The following is a 20,998-nucleotide window of genomic DNA, read 5'->3' as shown; positions in this document are numbered from 1 at the left end:
CATGGTAGTGGCCAGGGCTTGCTCACGCTTTGCTAAAATGATAAAATGATAAGAAGACAAAATGACTTGATCCAGTGTGCAAAAGTAGAACACACAATTTTCTTGTTTATTTTCATTGTATGATGACATTGTTTAATTGTTTTATTATTGAACGTTAAGTGGGTTTGGAGGTGGGTGGGAAGAGGGGAAGGGAAGGTTGGGGAAAAAAGGGGAAAAAATGCCTCTGCGTATATTTAAGAGGGAAATGTTTGTTTGTATTTTGATTGATATGGTTCACAGTGTGAAAAATTAAATTAAAAAAAAAAGAGTGAGCAGGTTCATTACAAGACTTGCAGGTCAGCTGGGTCAGAGCCAGCGACATGTTTTAGGGCAAAGAAATGCAATTGCTGCTGCAGACACTGCTTCTAGAAGCTTCCAGCCAAGCCGAAGAAAACTTGAAAATCCCGAGTTTAGCTTTAAGTCATTCTTCATTTTATTGGTCTATTTTAACAGAACAAAACTGCGCACAAGATGGAGAACTGTGGGGAGAAAGGAGCGGAATATCTGGACAGGAAAGTCAGGTAGTGGCCAGGACAAGACCAAAAGTGAGGGAGTGAACAATGTCCTGAACTACAAAGTGTTAAACTCTGCAGTCCTTTTCATTTCCTTCCAGGTCTATATTCCAGTGGTAGTCAAGTCAGTGCGTGCTAAGTGAAGAAATTTGCAGGGAATGTTCTGTGTGCAAAAGATGACTGGTTTGATCTGCCTAATATTAGAAAAGTCACTCTTCTGAAAAATTTAAATTTAGTCATAATTAAATGTAAATTTAAATTTAGACATAACTTGGGTATTCCTTAGAAGCTTGTCTGAAATGGAAGGGCAGCACATTTCTAATGCATGAAGTTTTGAGTTGAGCCTCATTTCAGTTTCTGAAGTCGTGCACCACATCATCTGGCAACCATTAATGTGAGGCTGTGAATATCAGAGCTCAGTGCATGGGGGAGCAGTAAAAGCTTGGGTTAGTCACTTGTTTTCCAATCCCAAGACATGTCTGGACCTCGTGTGGAAGAAAGGAGCTACTTGTGCAGCCTTTTAGAAATCTCGTTCAACTGTGACCGCTGCACTGAAACTATTGCACGGAGCACCCGTGAGCATGTCCAGCTGCCCTTCCAGTGGGATCCCTCAGCTTCTAGGCTCTGACATAAGCTACCCTTAAAATCACAGCTCAAACTTTCGGCAATGGCTGCAGTGAATCTGTCAATGACCACAAGTGGGTGGTGCTGCCTTTTAAAGTGCTCAGGAATGTTGAAGGTGCATGAAATGTCAATAAATTCTGCTGAAGGCAACAGCGAAGAAATAAAATGAGAGGGATACAAGCTGCAGATCTTGGAATCTGAAGCAAAAGGGCTACTAGTGGGATGATCAGGATCTATGAATGATCGACATTTTAGGGCAAGATCCTGCTTCGGGATTGGGTCTTGAACCCAAAGAGCTGTGTTACTCTGTAGTATAATGCAGTATAAAGATAGGAAACTGGCTACATTAAAGCATGGAATCATGACTCAAGGATAGTTTTATGCTGTTGGAAATTTATATTTTAAAAAAGCCTGGCAATCAACAGGAAAATAGATATCCAGTTTTTACAATTGGACTTTGGGGAACTGATTAACTGGTTATTTCAAACACTGCACTTAAAGCTCAGATTTCTCATCTAAACTCTCATTTTGGCAGGGGGTTAGGCGGGGACTGGGAATTGCATGGAGAGCAGTCAGATACTTATGAGAACCGTGGACAGAATTACACAGAGTAATCTGATTAAGTGGATTCATTTTTTTTCTAAAGGTCAATGACTGGCTGGAGGCACGTTACATACTGGGATGTAGCTGTGGAGATGAAATGATGATGCAAAATATGAGAATAAAATTCAGTCATACAGAGTCTACCTCCATCCCATTCTATCTCTTCATCCCTTCTTCATATTATAGTGGGGACCATTCACAGTTCTACATTGTCTCTCTGGTGAAAGTCCACGGTACACTATCCACATAGGTTCTTGGAATTCAGGAGCCTGATGGCTTGGGGGAAAAAAATCTGTTGCCCAATCTGGACGTAAAGGTGGGAGTGCTGCAGTACCTCCTACCAGATGGCAGAAGGGAGAACAGTTTACATGAGTGGTGTGTGGAGCAATTCAAAATGTTTATTGCCTTTCGCCTGCATCAAGTGTTGTAGATGTCCTTCATGGTAGGAAGAAAGTCCCTAATGACTTTTACGCTGACTCTACTATCCTCTACAGAGTCTTGCGGTCTGAGGTGATACAGCTTCCAAACCAGGTAGTGATACAGTTGCACAAGATGCTCTCAATACATCCTCAGTAGAACGTAGTGAGGATGGAGGGTGGGAGATAAACTTTCCTCATCCTCCGCAGAAAGTAGAGGCACTGCTGTGCTTTCTTGATTATGGAGCTAGTGTTAAGGGACCAGGTGAGATACTCCGCCGTGCATTCCAGGAACTTGATACTCTTAGCGACCTCAATGGTCGAGCCGATGATGGTCAGTGGAGCATGGTCCTGCCGAGCCCTCCTGAAGTCAACAACTATCTCTTTTGTTTTATTAACATTCAATGACAGGTTGTTGGCTCTGCACCAGCCCATTAGTGACTGGACCTCATCTCAGTACGCTGACTCTTCATTCATTCTAATAAGGCCCATTGTGGTTATTTTGTCAGCGTCCTTGATGTTGTGATTCGAACTGCACAGTTGTGGCCCACCTGCACAAAAGTGTTGAGCTAACCACGACGCAAACCGTACGCCCATAACTTGTTTGATTGGATATGTAACAGCCACAGCCACATTTGATTCCAAATGTGTTTGCCTCAGAGCTGCAATTATGGAGTTACCGGATTATAGTATCTGCCATACATTTAGAGGTGTATTTAATTTAACTACAAATAAATGTGAACGTACATCATGATAACAGACCCTGAACCCACACAACTCAGTGACACTCTTGTGACTAATTAACCTACTAACCCTGTACGTATTTGAAATATAGGACGAATCCAGAGGAAACCCACAAAAACATGGGGAGAACATGCAAACTCTTTACTGGCAGCAGCGGATTCAAACCTAGTTTGCTGATGCAGTATTGCGCTAACTACAACTGTGCCATCCTGAAAGCTTCAAGATGGTAATATATTTCACACTGTGTCCTACACACAAAAGATATGCTGCTTTGGTGTTTCCCCAGTAGTGTGTTAAATTAATTTGCCATCCAGCCCAGGAAATTGACGAGATTTTAGATGAGGCATGATTTAGAGCATTGCAATTGACCTCGGTGCCACCCTTGATTTTCATAATCTCCCTGTAGCAAATGTTTGTGCAGATTTTGATTAATTTTACTTCATTCTGGGCAGTATAGGCCAACTCGTTGGCTGTTGCTAATCATTTGGATTCCTGCATGGAGATTGTAAATTTGGACAGATCGTTAGCCATTAAACTCTCATAAATGAGTCCCATCCTAATTCGCTGGCACAGTTGGAAAGGACGTTACCAGTGACATTCAGAATGTTGAATACTCCACTAGCCAACCAGATTATTTTATAGCCAAACCACAGTTCACCATTCATCCCCCATCAGACTTTCTACTTTGAGTCTGAACTTAATTTGCGTTTGAGTGGGAAACCTAGTGGGCTGCATTTAATTACATATCGAATAACAGCTGGGTCAGAGTGTGTTACAGAGGGTGTAATGTGACCGAGGCATTCAGATGAAATCATGAACCACAGATTGTATTACAGGCCATAACTCATTGCATCTCAACCATTAATTCATGGAATAACAGTTAGGTTAAGGATGAGCATTTCAGTGCTTGTGTTGCCATGGAGCATAAAAAATTGGTGGTGCTGCCGGAATGGCTGTAATACCAACGTTTCCTCTGGTCCGGACATGGGAGAGTCAGAGTCAGGAGTGGAGACAGCACTGCTCTGCAGGTCCAACCGCCTGGTACTAATGATTGTGGCTCTGTACAGGCTTTAAACAGCTAGTAGGAGTAGACAGTGTCATTAATTAAAATCCCGCAGGTCTACTTCTGTTCCTTTATCTTGTGAACTGCGGTGTTTGTGCCCTAGATGACGGCACATGTGCTCGGCAGAGGTTGCAGACTCTAGGGGAGAAGATGACCAGTGCAGGGCACCAGAAAAAGGGAGAACACTGCTTGCTGAGAAGGAAAAGCATAGGAAACCACCCTACGTGGAGGTAACCCGACAGCGGACTAGCGAGGATTTCAGAAGTTGAAGAACACACATAGGCTCTGGGGTGTTGGTGACTTGCGGTTGAAGGACCTCACAGGCTGTGGGCTGCTGGAGACTGGCTCGAGGGAACAAGGTCGCAGCACTTGGATTCGAGAGGACCCTCAGCAAGGTTGCCAGTTGGGCGGATTTCATGCCCAATTGGGCTAGTTTGGAGACCGGTTGTGGGAAATGTTGGGCATTTGCGGGTCAGGTTTTGGGCTACTTTTGAGGGTGTGTGCAGGTTTTTGGGTGGTACTCCATAATGAAACTAAGATGTTACTGATACTGAGTTTGCTGAGACACTGACAAATCATTTGAGTCAATGAAAGGGAATAGTGCAATTGCAAATTTTATGAAAATTTAATTGTTAATTAAACAATCAAATGAATGTTGGCAATCTTGAATGCCGATTTGGATTTTTAGCAGAAAGCTTGTACTCTGTTTGAAGGTATGTTTGAAAACATTATAGGGTCAATTTTTGTTGTAACAGTTGCGAGCCAACACCATCTATGCTGAGTCGTTTTGCATCAGATATGTACAAATATTGCGAAAATAATGAACACGACAACTTAGATTTCTAGATTTTTCTAGCCCTGTTTAAGACTTTTTTTATATCCATAGTTATTAGATGCAAGATTTTTGTGTCAATTTGTCTGCATGTAATGTAGGACTTTGTAGAGAACATTGAAATTGCTGTTTTGGGCTAGATGTTGTGACTGGCAGTGCTATAAAAATTTTGGACCTCTGGCAACATTGGTCCTGAGGGCAAGAAGGGCTCCCGAAGCTGCTGAAGGCTTCCTGATCATATCAGAAGTTTGGATCTGGATCTCAGGTTGCCAATTGATTGAACAGGGGTCTATGTGACTGCAGGAACACTGGAGGGAAATCCACAGGCACTGAAAGGACTCTCTTCTGCTTCTCTTCCTCTTACTGTATGGGGTACTGGATAATACTAATGGAAACTCTTTGTCTGCCTTTAATGCAGGTAGAAGAAAGTTTTGTGTAATGTTATATTTTCTGTATTATTACATGGTAATAAAGGAATCTTAAAATAACAATTCATCTCAACTGCTTCCCAAGGAAGGCACAGTATTGCTTTATGATGGAAGAACTAGAATTACTACTTGTGTATTATGGAATTGAAAATTGCCCAATCTTTACCATAGACTGTAATGAATCACATTGTTGAACCAAGCTGTCAAATGAATGACATAATTAATAATGTTGGAGTAAATAACACAATAATTTAGAGTTACCAAAGAAAATACAATATAGAGAAATAACAAAATTCGTATGAGAAGACTTAAAGTATTACAGGTATTCTTCTTTCGATATGATATGACTGCCTTGCAGCAAATATTATAAATAGAGTTCAAGGTTATTTAATCAGTTTAATGTCCAGGAAAATGCTTGAAGCTCTGTAAAGCGACCATCAGAGACCAGAGTGGCATTATGTGTTCCATAGTTTGATCAGGGTGGCCATAGTTTACTACATTTCCTAAAACCCCTCTTGTGCATGAAGTTACTGCAGGAGCCATGCCCGGATTCGAATTTGTCAGTCATCAATCTTTCTCTGGGGAGGTCAATACGAGAGGGATGTATTTTTGGGACTGAAATGAGGCTTTTATTCTAGTTCGTGGTTTTACCCCATGCTTTTCAGCTGGATGTTGAATCGTCTTGTCCTTTGGTTTAACTCCCAAAAGAGGGGTGCCTGATTTTCATGAACATGAAACCTGGCCATCTCTGGGTTACATAAGGGTTCCATTCCAAGAACTGCTTGTATGCCGATTTCTCCGATGTGGCAAAGAAAATGGCCTGAGTTTGTCCAACCTCTCCCCACAGTTCACCCTCTAAATCAGGCAGCCTCCTTATAAATCTCTTCTGTCCTTTCCAAAACCTTCATATCCTTCCTGTAATGGGGTGACCAGAATTGCGCAGAAGATTTGAAGTGGAGCCTAACCAAGGCTTTACACAGCTGCTACAAGACTTCCTTACTCTTCCACTCAATGCCTGATCAATGAAAGCAAGCGTACCTTTTTTCCCTACCTACTTGCGTGGCCACTTTCACAATTTATGGATCTAGAACATCCCCCCGCCCCCCCCCCCCCCAGTTCCTTGTGCACACCTTTGACTGTATACTTTGCTTTTACATTTGACCTCCCAACATGCAATACCTCAAATTTCTCCAGATTAAAATCTGATATTTCTCAGCTATATCTGTAAGTTAACTATATAAATGTGGAGTAGAGCAGGTTTGCGCAATTTCTGAATGTGTTAGCCCTTGTCGGGAAAATATATCACCAACAACTCAGCACAATTGAGGGCAAAGAAGGTCAACTTGATTGGCTCCCATCCACTGCCCAGAACATTTATTCAAGATTATTTAATTATCATGTAATAAAACAAAAAATGTGATATTACATGAAATTTCCTTTAGTGTTCTGTAAGGCAGATAGAGGTTTGCCATCAGCACCGTTTACAGTCAGAGAAAGAGAAGCGAAAGTAAGTCCCCCCAGAGTCACTGAGTGTCCTGGGCTTTGGCTCCTTCTGCAGCCACACAGACTTCAGTCCAAACCCTCAGCAGCCTGAGCTCCAGATGCACACCTCTGACATGATCAGGAAGCCTCCAGGACACTCACATTCAGGTTCCGATAGCAGCCTGCTGTAAGTCCCTTGACTGCGGTTGCCCACAGCTTAAGTGAATCCTCACCTTAAGTCACCAACAGTCTGCTGCCGCCTGTGTGTTTTTCAGCCTCAAGCCCCCCCCACCCCCAAGTGGTCCGGCACCAAGATAACCATCCCATTAGTCGTTTCCTCAGCTTCTCCTGGTGGCCTGCACCAATCCTCTGCTTTGGCTGCCGTCTTGGGCTCAGATCCTGTGGTTACGGGATTTTAAAATAAACCACCATCAGCAACTTTAACAGGCCATTTAAAGTCTCCACAGAGCCGACTGTAGTTGGACCCCAAGGGGCAGCACAATGTTTCCACTCCCTACTCTCCAGGGGTCTCCATTGGAGGCAGCACTCCTGTAATTTCCTCCACAACCAATGCACGGTGGCTGTTGTCTGAACTATCTACTTGCCCAAACTACTCTGACAAAACCTCCCAAACCTACTTCAGAAGGATAAACAGACTTTCATGTCAGAAAACATTCCTTATAAATTTGATTGGTTGGGTGTGTGGCAGCTGAAGAGCGTATAGAGTATTGCCTTTTGACCTGAAGTGTTGACTCCGTTCCTCTTGCCTCATGAGTTGCCTGATGAGTATTCCTTTCATATAACTGTTTTTATTTCAGAGATGGTCATTCAACCACAGCAGAAGTCTTGTCCGGACTGCTCGGGGAAAGGGTCGGTCCAGATTCTCGAATTATCCAGATTCTTGGGCTGAACTTTTAAAATTCAAATTGAAGAAGGAATAAAGAAGCGATGAACAGGTAAATTTTGATCATTCATTAGCAAATACAGCACGCTAATTTATCAGAACAAGCAGTTTTAAAGAAAAATAAAGTCAACACTTCACAAAAATAGGAGCATAAAATTTCTTCACGACAAATAAAAAGACCATGTAATGCTTGAAATTATGCTTAAAAATGTGAAGATTGATGTGTGACAGGTAAGAATATGAACAGGTCTGTGGCACAGATCTGGTGTAATCTAATTTAATGATGCAATGTGCTTAAGAAATTAAATGCTGTAATCCTGCTTCTATTTCTTAAAATGGCAGGTGTTTACTTAAGACCACATTCGACTTCTATTCGGCCACAACCTAAACATGTGTGTTTTTATTTACTGCTTGATTGTCTGCCAGCATCTGTATTATTCTTCCCTGTAGACTTGTATCATATTTTTCTCTCTGAAACTGTAACCAGATACCACATCCATTAAGAATTTTACATGGCTGATAGAATTTTCTGTTAGTGTTGGAGCTTATTTTTTCCCATGAAGTACATTTATTTCATTGAGCTTAGACGATGCCTTTAACTCCTATCATTTGAGTTGTCGCCAAGTCGTCCCAGCAGCTTTTGGAGTTAACCACCTCAATGGTGCAGAGGGATTTCATGACAAAACCTTAGGATGCGAATTGTAATTTAAACTGGTGTGTCAACATCGCATTCTTTTTAAGTGGTTGCAAAATAACTTATTCAACACTGTTTGATACCAAACCTCTAAGACTGCCCTGGAGTCTGCAGAAATTCCAAATTAATATCCTGGAAATCGCTGCAAGCAAAATGCAGCAGAGAGAGAAAAATAAATCACTGAGGCATTTAAAAAGAACTTAGTTTTTATTTGAAAAGTTTGGCTCCGAATTTGTCTCTTAATTCTTGTGTTGTCTGTGTGGAGTTTGCGTGTTTCTCCCTGTGACCTTGTGGTTTTTCCCTGGGTGCTCCAGTCTTCTGCCACAACCCAGAGACGTGCCGGTAGGTTGATTGGCTTCTGCAAGTGATCCCTTAGTGAAGGTTCATGGTAAAAGGAATCAAAGTGGAGATGATGGGCAGGTGTGACGGAGTGAGTTGCAGGGATATAGAAAAATAAGGAGAATAGAGAATAAGACTAATAGGATTGCTCCCCTGAGAGCATGCATGGCCTTGATGGGCTGAATGGCTTCCTTGTGTATCATTGTAAGATAAAGGTTCCAATATTGTCACATAATTCTACATTTGAAATGTTACCTACATGGAATTGTATAACTTTTGCCTACCATAAGGCAGAGAGAGTCACCACTTTGTCCAGCACCCCTCACAGAAATCTACAGCACCTGGTGTTCCTCGGCGGTTTCCCCTCCAATTACTGGCCAGTCCTGAGTCTGTTTAGCTTCAAAGATCAGACATTCTTGGGTGTATTCAGGCCATTAGGTGCTATAAGATGTAAAGAAGACAATTTGATGAGGTGGGGAGATCCCACACTGGGACCTTCTGATGTGGGTCCTTTCGGGACTGGCATTCTCCTTTACGGTTAACATGAGAGCAGTAGAGCAAAGGATCAGGCCCTTTAGCCCATGTGTCTGAACGGAATATGATCCCCAAATGTAACCAAACCTCCGCACCTTGCATATGACGCATATCCCCATATTTTTTGCATATTTATGGGTCTACCTTAAACACTGCTATTCTTCTGCTTCCACCTCTTCCCCCCCCACCCCCCGCCCACCCCGGCAGCCCATTCAATGTTTCTACTGCTCTCTGTCTTAAAAAAAACTTTTGCCCTGCAAATATTTAAACACATATCCTCTGATATGAGACATTTTTGTCCTGGGAAATAGATTCTGATTATTTACCCTAGCCTATCATAATTCTATAAACTTCTGACAAGTGTCCCCTCAATCTTTTATGATCCTGAGAAAAGAACTCAATTTTGTCCCTGTAGTTCATATCCTCTAATCCAGTCTATCCTTTCCTGAGGTTTGGTCAGATGCCTGATGAAAATAAATCTGAGATGCCAGTCTTGATTCTGCACAAAATATTGGACGTAACCCAATTGCCTCTGCGATTATAAACCTGTCTTTTCGTTGTCAGAATATCATGCCTACCTCAGTGAGGTCCACGGTGGGTACTATCTCCACGCAACCTCCTTGAATCAAATAGAAAACCGGCAGGTAGAACATGTATCTTTCCCTAGACAGCATTATAACTTTGGACTGGTCAAGCAGAAAGGATTCAATGAAGATCCTTAGAATTGAGAGTGATGGGAACTGCTCGATACCAACATTGATCAACCTTGTTTGTGGAGTAAGAAGGTACTCCACACATGGTAGGCAAAAACTACACCCAAGTAGGGATAACATTTTTCTATACTGGCAGCTTCAGGTGAAAGATTGCAGAGAACTTTGATATATCAAAAAGGTATTTAAGATGTCACGCTTGTGTTTCCTTGTAATCAGTGAATTTAATCAAATTATTTTGATTTTTTTTCTCTTTTTACCTTTGCTGATCTGAATCTGAAGGGTGGTACAGTTAGCGCAACACTATTACAGTTGCCACCGACCCACGTTCCAATCTGGTGCTGTCTTTGAGTTTTTACGTTCTCGCATGTCTGTGTGTGTGTTCCTTCAGGGGTTCCAGTTTCCTCCTACTGTTCAAAATGTACTGGGGTTGTAGGTTAATTGGGGGTAGGAAGCCCTCGGCTGAAAGGGCCTGTACCAGCGCTGGTCTGTGCATGCATTTGAGGACAGGGAGTGTATGCGTTTGTGGGTGGGGGTGTATGTATTTGCATGCCTGTGCATGAGTCATGATAAATGAGTTTATTGTCATTCATATAGTACAATGAACATATGAATGAAAGTTGTCATTTAGTGGTACTTAGTAAAAAATAAATCTTCAAAATTAGACAGTGAATTAAATTAAAAAAGATAATGAGCTCAAGTATTGATAATAAGTATTTACAGTTACCATAGCACAAATAAAAAATATGATATTACAACAGTGTAGATGCACCTTTTTGTGGTGGTGTGGGAGTAAGATTGCGACTAGATTAGTACAGGGAATTGTAGAAATTGATAGCTGTCAGAAGGAAACTGTTCTAGGTTTAGTTGACATCTCTCGGCTATGTTAACATTCAGGCCTTTGTACCTTCTGCCTGAAGGTAACAGTGAGAAGAGGTTGTGACCAGGATGGTGGGGGTTCTTTATGATGTTGGATGCATTCTTGAAGCAACGCCTCACACAGATGTATTCAGTGGATGGGACATTGGACAGTGATGGACTACCTTCTGCAATCTTCTGTGTCCTGGGCATTATACTGTGTGTGTGTGTGTGTGTGTGTGTGTGTGAGATTCCAATCACAAATGCTTCCCCCCCCCATCAATTCTCAACTTTCCTCTCTCCTTCTCCATATCCAATTATCCCCTTTTGCCTGTTGGTCTGTACTTCTCCTGACATTTCTTTTATTCAGACACTTGCCTCCTTTTCCCCCACACCTTAAAGAAGGTTCCTTCAGCATTTCTGTGCATTCACGACAATCAAAACGTGTGCAGACCTTTGTGTTTAAACGCGTGTCTGTGTGCGAGCATGCGCACTTCTGCTTCTATTTTATTATACCCTCAGTGTTTTATTAACAGGGTCCAAAACCAAAGGGTTTTGATCTATAATCTGATCCCCTGTCTTGTTTCAGTTTAATCTTATGGCAGGATTTCAGTCAAAACACACAGAGTCTTCGTCTGATCTTCAGTCCTATAAAACAAAGTGGTTTTGGAGAAGTACATCGGCTGGAGCCAAAGAAATATGGCACATGCATCATAAAACCTGAAAATTGAACCATCCCTGAAGAAATCAACCTCGGACCCATTCCAAGGACAAAGATGAAAAAATATGGACTTGCTGTTTTAGTGAAAAAGAAGAGGACTTTCTCATAGCATCAAAACTAAATCCATGTTAAAACCCAAGCTTTAACATTGCCAATCACTCCTTCCTGGGATTAACATGGCCAACCTGTTGTGAGGGCGTCTGCTAACTTTACTGTTGTATTGCCCTTCCTGTAAACTAATTCCTGTTAGTCTCCCTCCCACAGTGATATGTGAAAATCCCAGGCTGCTCGTGAAGAACACAACATGCAGCAAGAACTTGGAAGGTGTCCTTAGGCCTGCGCTCCACCGTATGGAAAAATTAAACAGCAGAAATACATCTTTAAAGTCCCAAAGGAGAGCTCTGTTACCAACCATATGCCTCAGTATGTTAAGTCACAGTGGATTTGGCTTTGAATCTGCAGATTTTAGCACTGGTAACAGGCCAAGACTTGTTACTGGACCCATCAAATGTAGAAAAAGAAAAATCTTCTGTCTGAAATCTTTAACACCAGCACAGAAGAACTACTTGCAGAATAGGCCAAAATTTCAATCTATAGAAAAATCATTCTCAGGAATAATGTTTCATCGTGGATTTTAGAGGGTAATTGTTATTTGGGAATGAATAGATAATGAACGTTATTGGATCAGGCGAGATCTACAATGGATCCCATCCAATGTTGCTCCTATTACACTATCAATCAGTCAACATTTATGGAAAAATGTCACAATGAAGCCAGTACATTTTGAAGTTGCTTGTGAGTGCATACTCACACAAAACACCCGCACGCACGCGCGCACACTCACACACACACACACACACACACACACACACACACACACACACATACACACACACACACATACACACACACACATGCACACACACTCACACACACACACTCACACACGCACGCGCACACACACGCGCGTGCGCGCGCACTCACACACACGCGCGTGCGCGCGCACTCACACACACACACACGCACACACACACACACACACACACACACACACACACACACACACACACACGTAATCAGGCATTATAAAGGGTATGTGACTTGAATCATCTACTCAGATTCTGCTTCACTGACTGACCTGCAGCCTATTTCCAACATTCAATTTTTGTTATTACAGTTTCAATGACCTGGATTTCTGAGCCTGTTGCCAGCTCATCTTATGGTTGGTGTAACTTGCTTAAAGATTGGTGGAGAATTAATTCTATTGTCTTACCTCAAGCATTACTATTTCTTCCACCTATGTTTTTATAGTTGATTGGGAGATTTCTCTGAACATTTCTGTCATTAACTTTCATTGATTTACATTCCAGAAAATGTTTTAGTGGATTCCTTACACCTTTTTTTAAAACATTTAGACATACAGCACGGTAACAGGCCCTACCAGTCCACGTCCAATTACCCTGAACGTTTTGGAAGGGTGGGAGGGAACTGGACGACCCACTGAAAACCCATGCAGACACGAGGAGAACGTACAAACCCCTTACAGAAAGTGCTGGATTCGAACCCGGTTCCACTGGTGCTGAAATAGCTTTGTGCTAACTGAATGTTGCCCTGCTGAGATAAATGAAGTAGTTTATATTCTGACTGCAAGGGATTTTAGAATTCTTGCAAACACTTTGGTGCTTGTAATTTGAAATTTTATCCAGGAATTTGCTCAGACTTTATTCTAAGAAGAGCTATCAAAGTTAAACATAATGAAGATATTAGGGAGGCAGTTAGGAAATTATACAGAATGAAATTAGCAATTAGGGCAGTGATGCCAGAACTGCTGTAATGACAGTGCCGACGCTGGTGGGGACCCAGGAGAGGGAAGGAGTGGAGTCATAATGCTGTTTCACAGGGTCCTATTGCCAGGTCATGATGGCGACGGCTCCATAAAGGTTCAAAATGACACGTTAGAGAAGATGACGGTGATCTTTTAACATCATATCACTAGGGAAGTCTGTGCTCAAGATGGTTGTGCTTGTGCTTGGCAGCGTACCACAAAGGGTTGCAGACTCTGGGGAAGCAGTAGACCAATGCAGAACACTAGAAATGGGACGTTATCCCCTTCTCAGTTGGGAAAGAGAAAGACGGGAGACAACCCTACAAGAAGGTGACCACAGCAGCTGACCAGTGAGGGGCTCAACAGATCCACATGGGCATGAGTGGGCTTTTCAAGATTTCTTTATTGTCATGTAATAGCACAGGACATGTAATATTTTACAAAATTGCCTTCTACCTGCCATAAGACAGACAAAGAATCACTATTTGTTTCGCCTGGCACCCCTTACAGTAAGAGAGAAGCTAAAGAGAGTTGCCTCAAAATCATTGAGTGTCTGTGGATTCGCTACCAGCGTTCGTGGATCGCTACAAGTGTCTGGATTCGCTACCAGCATTCCTGCAGTCTTTGCAGCCACACAAACTCTTGTTCAATTCATTGGCAATCCATGTTCCAGACAAGCCTCCAATATGATAAGGAAGTCTTCAGTGTCCAAGGCCCCGAGGGAGCCCTCCTTGCCCTTAGCATCCTTTTGAATTCTGGCTCCAATACCTTGTTCCCATGAGCCAGTCTCCAGCAATCTGCAGCCTGCGCGGGTCCCTCGACCGCAAGTCACCCACAGCCTGCACAGCCGCTGCCAAGTCACTGTTCTGTGGGGGTCGAAGGATTCACAGAGGCTGTGGGCTGTGAGTGACTTGTGATCAAAGGACTCACACCAGTCAGGTGACTGGCTCATGGGAACCAGGTATCAGAACTGGGATTCAAGAGGGTCCTGAGAGCAAGAAGGGCTCCTAACGGGCCTTGGACACTGAAAGATATATCGGAAGTTTGGAGGTGGAGCTTGGGTTGCCAATGGTTTGACAGACATCTGTGCAGCTGGAGGTGAATCCACAGACACTCAGTGACTCTGAATGGACTCTCTTTTGCATCTCTTTCTCCTATTGTTAGGGGCACTGGGCAATGGTCATGGTGACTTTTTTTGTCTTACAGCAGACAAAAGTGAATTTCGTGTACTGTATACTGTTGTACCTCTCTTATCTGCCGCTCTGGGGTCTGGCATGTTTGAATCTGCCGGTGATAGTACAAATTCCTTACAGGTGGTGTGGGTCTCGAACCCTGGTCCTAATCACTGGCGCTGTAAAGGCATTGTGCTGATCCACGGTATTATTTCTGTTTTAAGCTTTGTTCTACCTTTAATATGTTTACATAGGGGGTTCCTCCAGGAGTCTTTCTGCTCTCCAACACTTTCTGTGGTCCGACAATGGCCAGGTCCCAATGCCGCCAGATTAAAGAGGTACAACCTGTATTACACTGTTTTGTATTACTACATGACAATAAAAAAAAAACAATCTACATTCTGGGCTTTCAGATGAACTTTGCAGATTGAAACCTCAGAAAACAGTTCCTGTCAGTGAGGGAACAAAATGGTCTCATGTTGCGGCTGTGGTTTGGGGAACTCTCCACCTGTTTCCACTCCCTACTGTGACAGGAGGTAAAGTGATCAAACAAACAGCAGAGAATAAGCCACCAATCTCAGCAGTGATGCACCACAGACCCCGGCACTAAAAATGAGAGAGAGAGTAAACACCCAACCAGTCTGCAAATGCAACTTTCTGTTGTATAAATAATCGGAGTATATTTGGGAATACAGTAGGTAGATGTTGAGATATTTTCAATAGTTGGAGAGTCACAAACAAGAGAACATAATCCCCTTTTCCACTGGCACCTTGTCCTAGGAATTAACTGGGACAGAGTCCAGTGGAAAAAGAAAACTGTCCAAACACCGGCGTGAAAGGACGTCCTTTCACGCCGGGGATTAACCGCCTCGACCCCTACTCATATCCCCGGCATCAGCTGACAAAACCAGTGGAAAAAGGACAGCAGAAAGTCACCCGTTTCCAGTTGAAGGTAGAACACCCCAATTCCTGGGGGATGAGTTGTGTCCGAGTTCATGGTGGCCCAGTGGAAACAGCACAAAGGGCTACCTATCTTGGGACAATTAACTGGGATGCCAGTGGAAAATGTGCTATGAGGAGCAGGTCTTTTAAAATTGAAAACATTTCTTTCAAGAATTTTAATGAATTTCTGGAATTCTCTGTCCCTGGATGTGGTGGACACCAGATCCTCGATCCTTCAAATATTTATCCACCTCTATCTTAAATATATCGAATGATCTAATGCAGTGGTTCTTGACCCTTTTATTTCTCACTCACATCCCACCTTAAGTAATCCCTTACTAACCAAAGAGCACCATGGCATATTTGAAGGATCGAGGAGAGGAGCATTCTCTGTTGAACTGGCACAGAAGAGGTTTTGAGGTAACCGTCCGTCAGCCTCCTCTTCCTATTTTCTTCTTTATGGGCTTGACCACTAAGGCAACATAAATTCATTTGGCTGAAATGAATTCCTTTTCTGTCATACAGAAGTATAGATATATGGAACTCTTAACTATATCTGTCTCAATTGATTCTGGAGTAAGTGAAGGTTCCCAATCTAGAAATTCTTTTGTTCAATTCAAAGGTGCATTGAGGTTTTGTGCTTGGATCCCCACTTTTTGTGGGACAGGGTCGGCTTTACATCAGGGATGCCACATTAATAGGCAACGAAACATTTGAGTAGTAAAAGAAGTCAAGATTTCGAGGTGGGGGTCGGTAGCACTGACAGTAGAGGGAATTGGAGATGGAACAGGGGAAGCAAAGAGAACTGGGGAATGGGGAAGCAGAGATTGGGTCACATGCCTAGATTATGGTAGAATGGTTAGCATAACAGTTAGCCATTGTTCTGGGTTCAAATTCGGTACAGATACTGGTTGCTCCAGTTTCTTCCCACCCTTCAAAGTGTGCAGGGTTTGTAAGTTAATTGGGTGGCATGGATTTCATGGGTCAGAAGGGCCTTCTAATTGGAAAATTAAAAATGATAACTGGGTGTTGGACATGTCATCAGATAAGGTCCAGTGAAAAGCTTCATGTAGTCTGGGAGAGTCAAGTGGGGTCTCCATTGACAATGGAAATGAGATGAGTTTAAGAAGGGGGGGATGGTGGAGGTCCTGCACAATCCAGTGCTGCATTCCCAACAGAGGAGTATTCCCACTTTTGAGGAGATTCACAGAAGCACATCAGGTAATGATGTTCCCCTTCAACAGCCACTGAATCGAAGAGTCACTCTTAATTATCCAGTAAGAAGCTGTTTCATTTGAGTGCCCTGTGAAATTGGTTTCCATGGACTGAACTTTAGAACCATTGTATACAGGAGTGGTTTTCAACCTTTTTTCTTTCCACTCACATACCACTTTAAGTAATCCCAGTTGATAAACATGTGACATAATCACCTCATTTCCATGTCCAAGAAGAGCAGACAAAATTTGACCTCCAGGAGGTAAATACAATGTAACTCGTATCTCCTTAATTACCTCTGCAAATGGCTTAGTTAAGATTAGGCAAAATTTGATCATAATATATTGAAGTGTTGTGAAAAAAGAAGTATGTGCATACAGTGGCTGGTCATGCGAAGTATTTACCTGCATCAACCTGGTGGCTGAAATGAACTTTTTTTCTGTGCTGTAATGTTATCTGCAATTCTATGGAGAGATTTTGTTCAGATACTGATACTGCATATTCTTGTATAATAGTTGAGTTTTGGGATGAATTTTTTTGGGTCAAATTTGGGGGGGGGTCAACTTACACGGATACTACTTTTGTCCATGGTAAGTACTTACATCGTTCAAGGCGTTGGGAGCTCAGATGGATGGACAGTTAGGGCTTTGGGAGCTCAAATGGCTGCGCATTGGGAGCTTGGTTGGGCAGGTGGCTGGGGAGAGGATCCGCAGTCAGGGCTTTGGAAGCTCAAATGGCTGCGTGTCGGGAGCTTGGTTGGTCAGGGCTTTTGGACCTCAGATGGCTGGATGGTCGGGGCAAAAAATAAGGGGATCGAATTTTACATGGATCATGAGAAAGATCGACAATTTTTGGGCCATAAAAGGGTGGTCGATTTTTAAATGAGATTGACTATTACATGAGTATGTATGTTCTATCAATCAGGTGATGATGGAAATTATATAATGGCCACTTTTTAATCCCCAAAAATGTGCAGAGAGATTCAGAGACACAGAATGAGAATTAATCAGCTCTGCATTTTAAAAAAAACTGCACTCATGGTATAAAAAAAGACCGGATAATCAGAAATGTCACACTTATTGGAGCAAAAGGAAAGAGACGGAGAATATTCCAAAGAGATGGGATGGGAGACCGAGGAAGAGAAAAATGAGAGTTAAAGAAGAGGGAAATGAAGGAGTTGGGCCAAATGGGAAAGGAACCGGATGGACTTAAGCAGGAGAAAAAAGGAAATCATCAAGCAAAAGGAAAAAGATTGAGAAAGTTGAACAATCCTGCAATTTGAAATCCAAGGTCCTAATAATCAAAATAGGAACTATACAAACAGGCAGGAAATTCAATGTATCTTTCATTTGTTATTATGTACAGTTCATTCAATTCTTGGCCTAAATAAACTGTGTCCATATAGGGTTAAAAGGTACTTCTGAATGACCAACAATAGAAATAGTGTTTGCTTGAGCTTTGGTGCCCTGCATACAGTTGTGTAGCCCTGGCTGGAACTGCAGTAAGAAACCTTGTTGTTACGGCCACTGAGCAATGGGCGGATTTGCTTAAGCTGGAAGAATATGGTTTCCTGTTGCCATCATCACCTGTGATTATTTCCTCTGGTAGGAAAGAACCAGGGTTCCAATGAAACAGCTGGCTTTTAATTGGTGCACAATGGACTGTGCTCTGAGTAAATGAGCCCTCTCGACTGGACCATATCCAGACCCAAGGAATGAGATATTCCGATCCTGCTGTGCCTGTGCTATGTATTTTTTTTAAAGTAAGTCTAACATTTGGGGAATTCACTACCTTCTGAAGCAGCCTTTCAGTTACATGGTCCAACTTGTTTACCTTTTATTGGTGATGTGTACAGTTGCCTCAACAGCCTAAGGAAGCTGTGGAGTTTTATTTTAGATGCGGGATGGAATAAGTGTCCACATTAAAGAGAACATTAACAGAGGAACTCGAAAGCTCTCACTTCTGGGCAACTGCAGTTAATCAAAGTCAACTGCATTCCCACCGGTGGCCAAGTGACACATCAGGAGCTGATTAGTGGAAATTTCCACAGACTTAGAGGTACCCGGTAGAGTTCTTTGGGGGGGGGGGGCACAACAGTTAGAAGATAAATATGAATTTAAAGGCTGTGTGAGAAAGTGAAGTGAGCTTGGAAGCTGCAAAGACTTGATACAAAGGACAAGGTAAGTTTCTACCAGAAGGCAATACATCAATGGTATATATGGTGAGACATTTAACTGTAGTGGGATCCTGGGCTTCATGAGTAGGGGAATTGAGTTCAAGAGTCGAGAGGTCATGTTGCAACTCGACAAATCTCTGGTGAGACCACACTTCAAGTATTATGTTCAATTCTAGTCATCTCATTAAAGGAAGGATGTGGAAGCTAAGGAGAGGGTGCAGAGGAGATTTACCAGGATGTTGTCTGGATTGGAAAATAAGTCTTGTGTGGCAAGGTGAGCAGATCTCGGACTTTTCTCTTTTGGAGTGAAGAAGGATGGGAGGAAACTTAATAGAGGTCTACAAGATTCCGAGAGGCATAGATGAGGTAGACGGCCAGTGGCTTTTTCCCAGGGCGAGAGTACCAAACACCAGAGAACATCTCTACAAAGTGAAGAGATAAAAATTTAAGGGAGACATCAGCAGTAAGTTTTTTTTACACAAGAGAGTTGTGGGAACCTGGAATGCCTTGTCGGGGTCGATGGTGGAGGCTGCAGCATTTGGGGCATTTAAGAGACCCTTAGACTGGCACATGGATGAAAGATAAATAGAGGGATATGAGATAGGAAGGGTTCAGTATTTTTTTTGGAAGCACTATATAAGTCGGGAACATCAAGGGCTAAAGGGCCTTTATCATGCTGTAATGTTCTATGTAGTAATAAAACTTGCAGGTGAGTGTTAAATATTGAGTTACTTTTTTTTCTTAAGAGCATCTCCCTCTTGCTCTTTCATACTGAGATTTGGCTCTACAACTGCTGGCACCTTCTTGCTTTGGTGCGGCATCTAAATAAGTTGATCTTCATTGATTGCCTGAAGGCACCATGACTGTAAGGGATACAGCAATCAAGCAAATTCTGTCCTGATCTGATGGCAAATCCAGTGAAGAGTTCGCAGGGATGCCACAGGCAGGAATTCTGAATTTTGATTCACTTGGTCTGGTTAGTGCGCTTACAGTGCCAGTTGAGATCGGTTAACTCGGAGATTGAACCTCTCTCTCAATGCGATGTATGCAGCCCACTGAGCTGCTTGAAAATAATTTCATTCTTGGAGTATCAATGGAAATTATTCCCACATGGATTTCAGATGTGACCCGTGTAAAATTATGCTGCTTCTGGGCAACACTGTGCACAAATCGTGGAGCTATTGTCTCAGCATCAGAGAACCTCCCTGTTTATCTCTGACCATGGGCTTGGTCTGGGTAAAGTTTACATGTTCTCTCTGTGATAGTGTTACATTCCTCCCCCATTCTAAAAACATGTACATTATTAGTTGGTTAAACAAGAAATCTGCTGATGCTGGAGACTAGTGTTGTAGACAAACTCAGCAGATTACGCACCATCCATTGAAAGCAAAATAAGCACATACTTAGGGCAGAGTTTTCCAGTGCCAGATGAACTGGGGCCCCACAAAAAGGGCCCCCACAATAAATGAAAAAAAGCATACTGAATACTGTAAATACCGCAGTTTAGTATTGTTACGGGGTCTTCACATTCAGCACTTATTGAGTCTTAATGTCTTATCAGTTAGATAATGGAAGGGTTGGGGGGAACCATTGTTGGGCTGTGCTTAGGGCATCAGTTGGCCTTAATCCGGCCGATTTGCACCTGTGGGCCTCAATGCTGCAAAAGGCCTAACATGCGAGGTGCTCTGCATTACAAAGAAATCAAAACAAAATAATTCAGGAGATGCTTCACAGATCTGGCAGAGTCTGTGGAGAGAGAAAAACAGTCAACATTTCAGGTCAGGAACCTCTCAAAAAAAATGGTGGAAGATTCAAATTGTTGCAACTTTTTGAATAATGTTGGAAGTTATTTCTTCCACTTTATTTATCAGGTGTTGGATGATGCCCCTAGCTCTAAAGATCTCAGCATAAGAATCTAGTCTGGCATTGCTGCACAGTGTTGAGTATATCCTGTCTTTTGGGTGAGGTGTTTGTCATTCAAATAGAGCCACCAGTTTCTATAAACAATAAAACCCCAGTATCCAGCAGCTATGGGGATCGGGAGATGCCAGATAATTGAATTTCTGGTTAATGAAGTTATGTGTTGTGTGGTTGGCGAACTAATGGCGAGGCATGCCAATTATAAACTTATGTATTTTTTACCTATTTATTTTCCACAATTTTTT

At 42.5% G+C, this 20,998-nt stretch overlaps 1 long non-coding RNA gene across 3 annotated transcripts in view; it reads left to right on the top strand.

Annotated features, from left to right (window-relative positions):
• LOC138747311 (uncharacterized) overlaps window positions 1–20,998 on the top strand; it is a 291,147-nt gene that overhangs the window by 15,348 nt on the left and 254,801 nt on the right. For 2 of the 3 annotated variants that reach the window (XR_011347426.1, XR_011347427.1), the window contains exons 2-3: window positions 3,030–3,164; window positions 7,562–7,699. This is a non-coding gene — a long non-coding RNA (uncharacterized lncRNA). The remainder of the gene's footprint in view (window positions 1–3,029; window positions 3,165–7,561; window positions 7,700–20,998) is intronic. The other variant, XR_011347428.1, reaches the window with a different exon arrangement.

This window comes from Narcine bancroftii, chromosome 12 (assembly GCF_036971445.1).
Source record: "Narcine bancroftii isolate sNarBan1 chromosome 12, sNarBan1.hap1, whole genome shotgun sequence".
Taxonomy (NCBI): Eukaryota; Metazoa; Chordata; class Chondrichthyes; order Torpediniformes; family Narcinidae; genus Narcine; species Narcine bancroftii.
The sequence above is the reverse complement of the archived record's forward strand: the minus strand, read 5'-3'. Positions and strand labels throughout refer to the sequence as shown.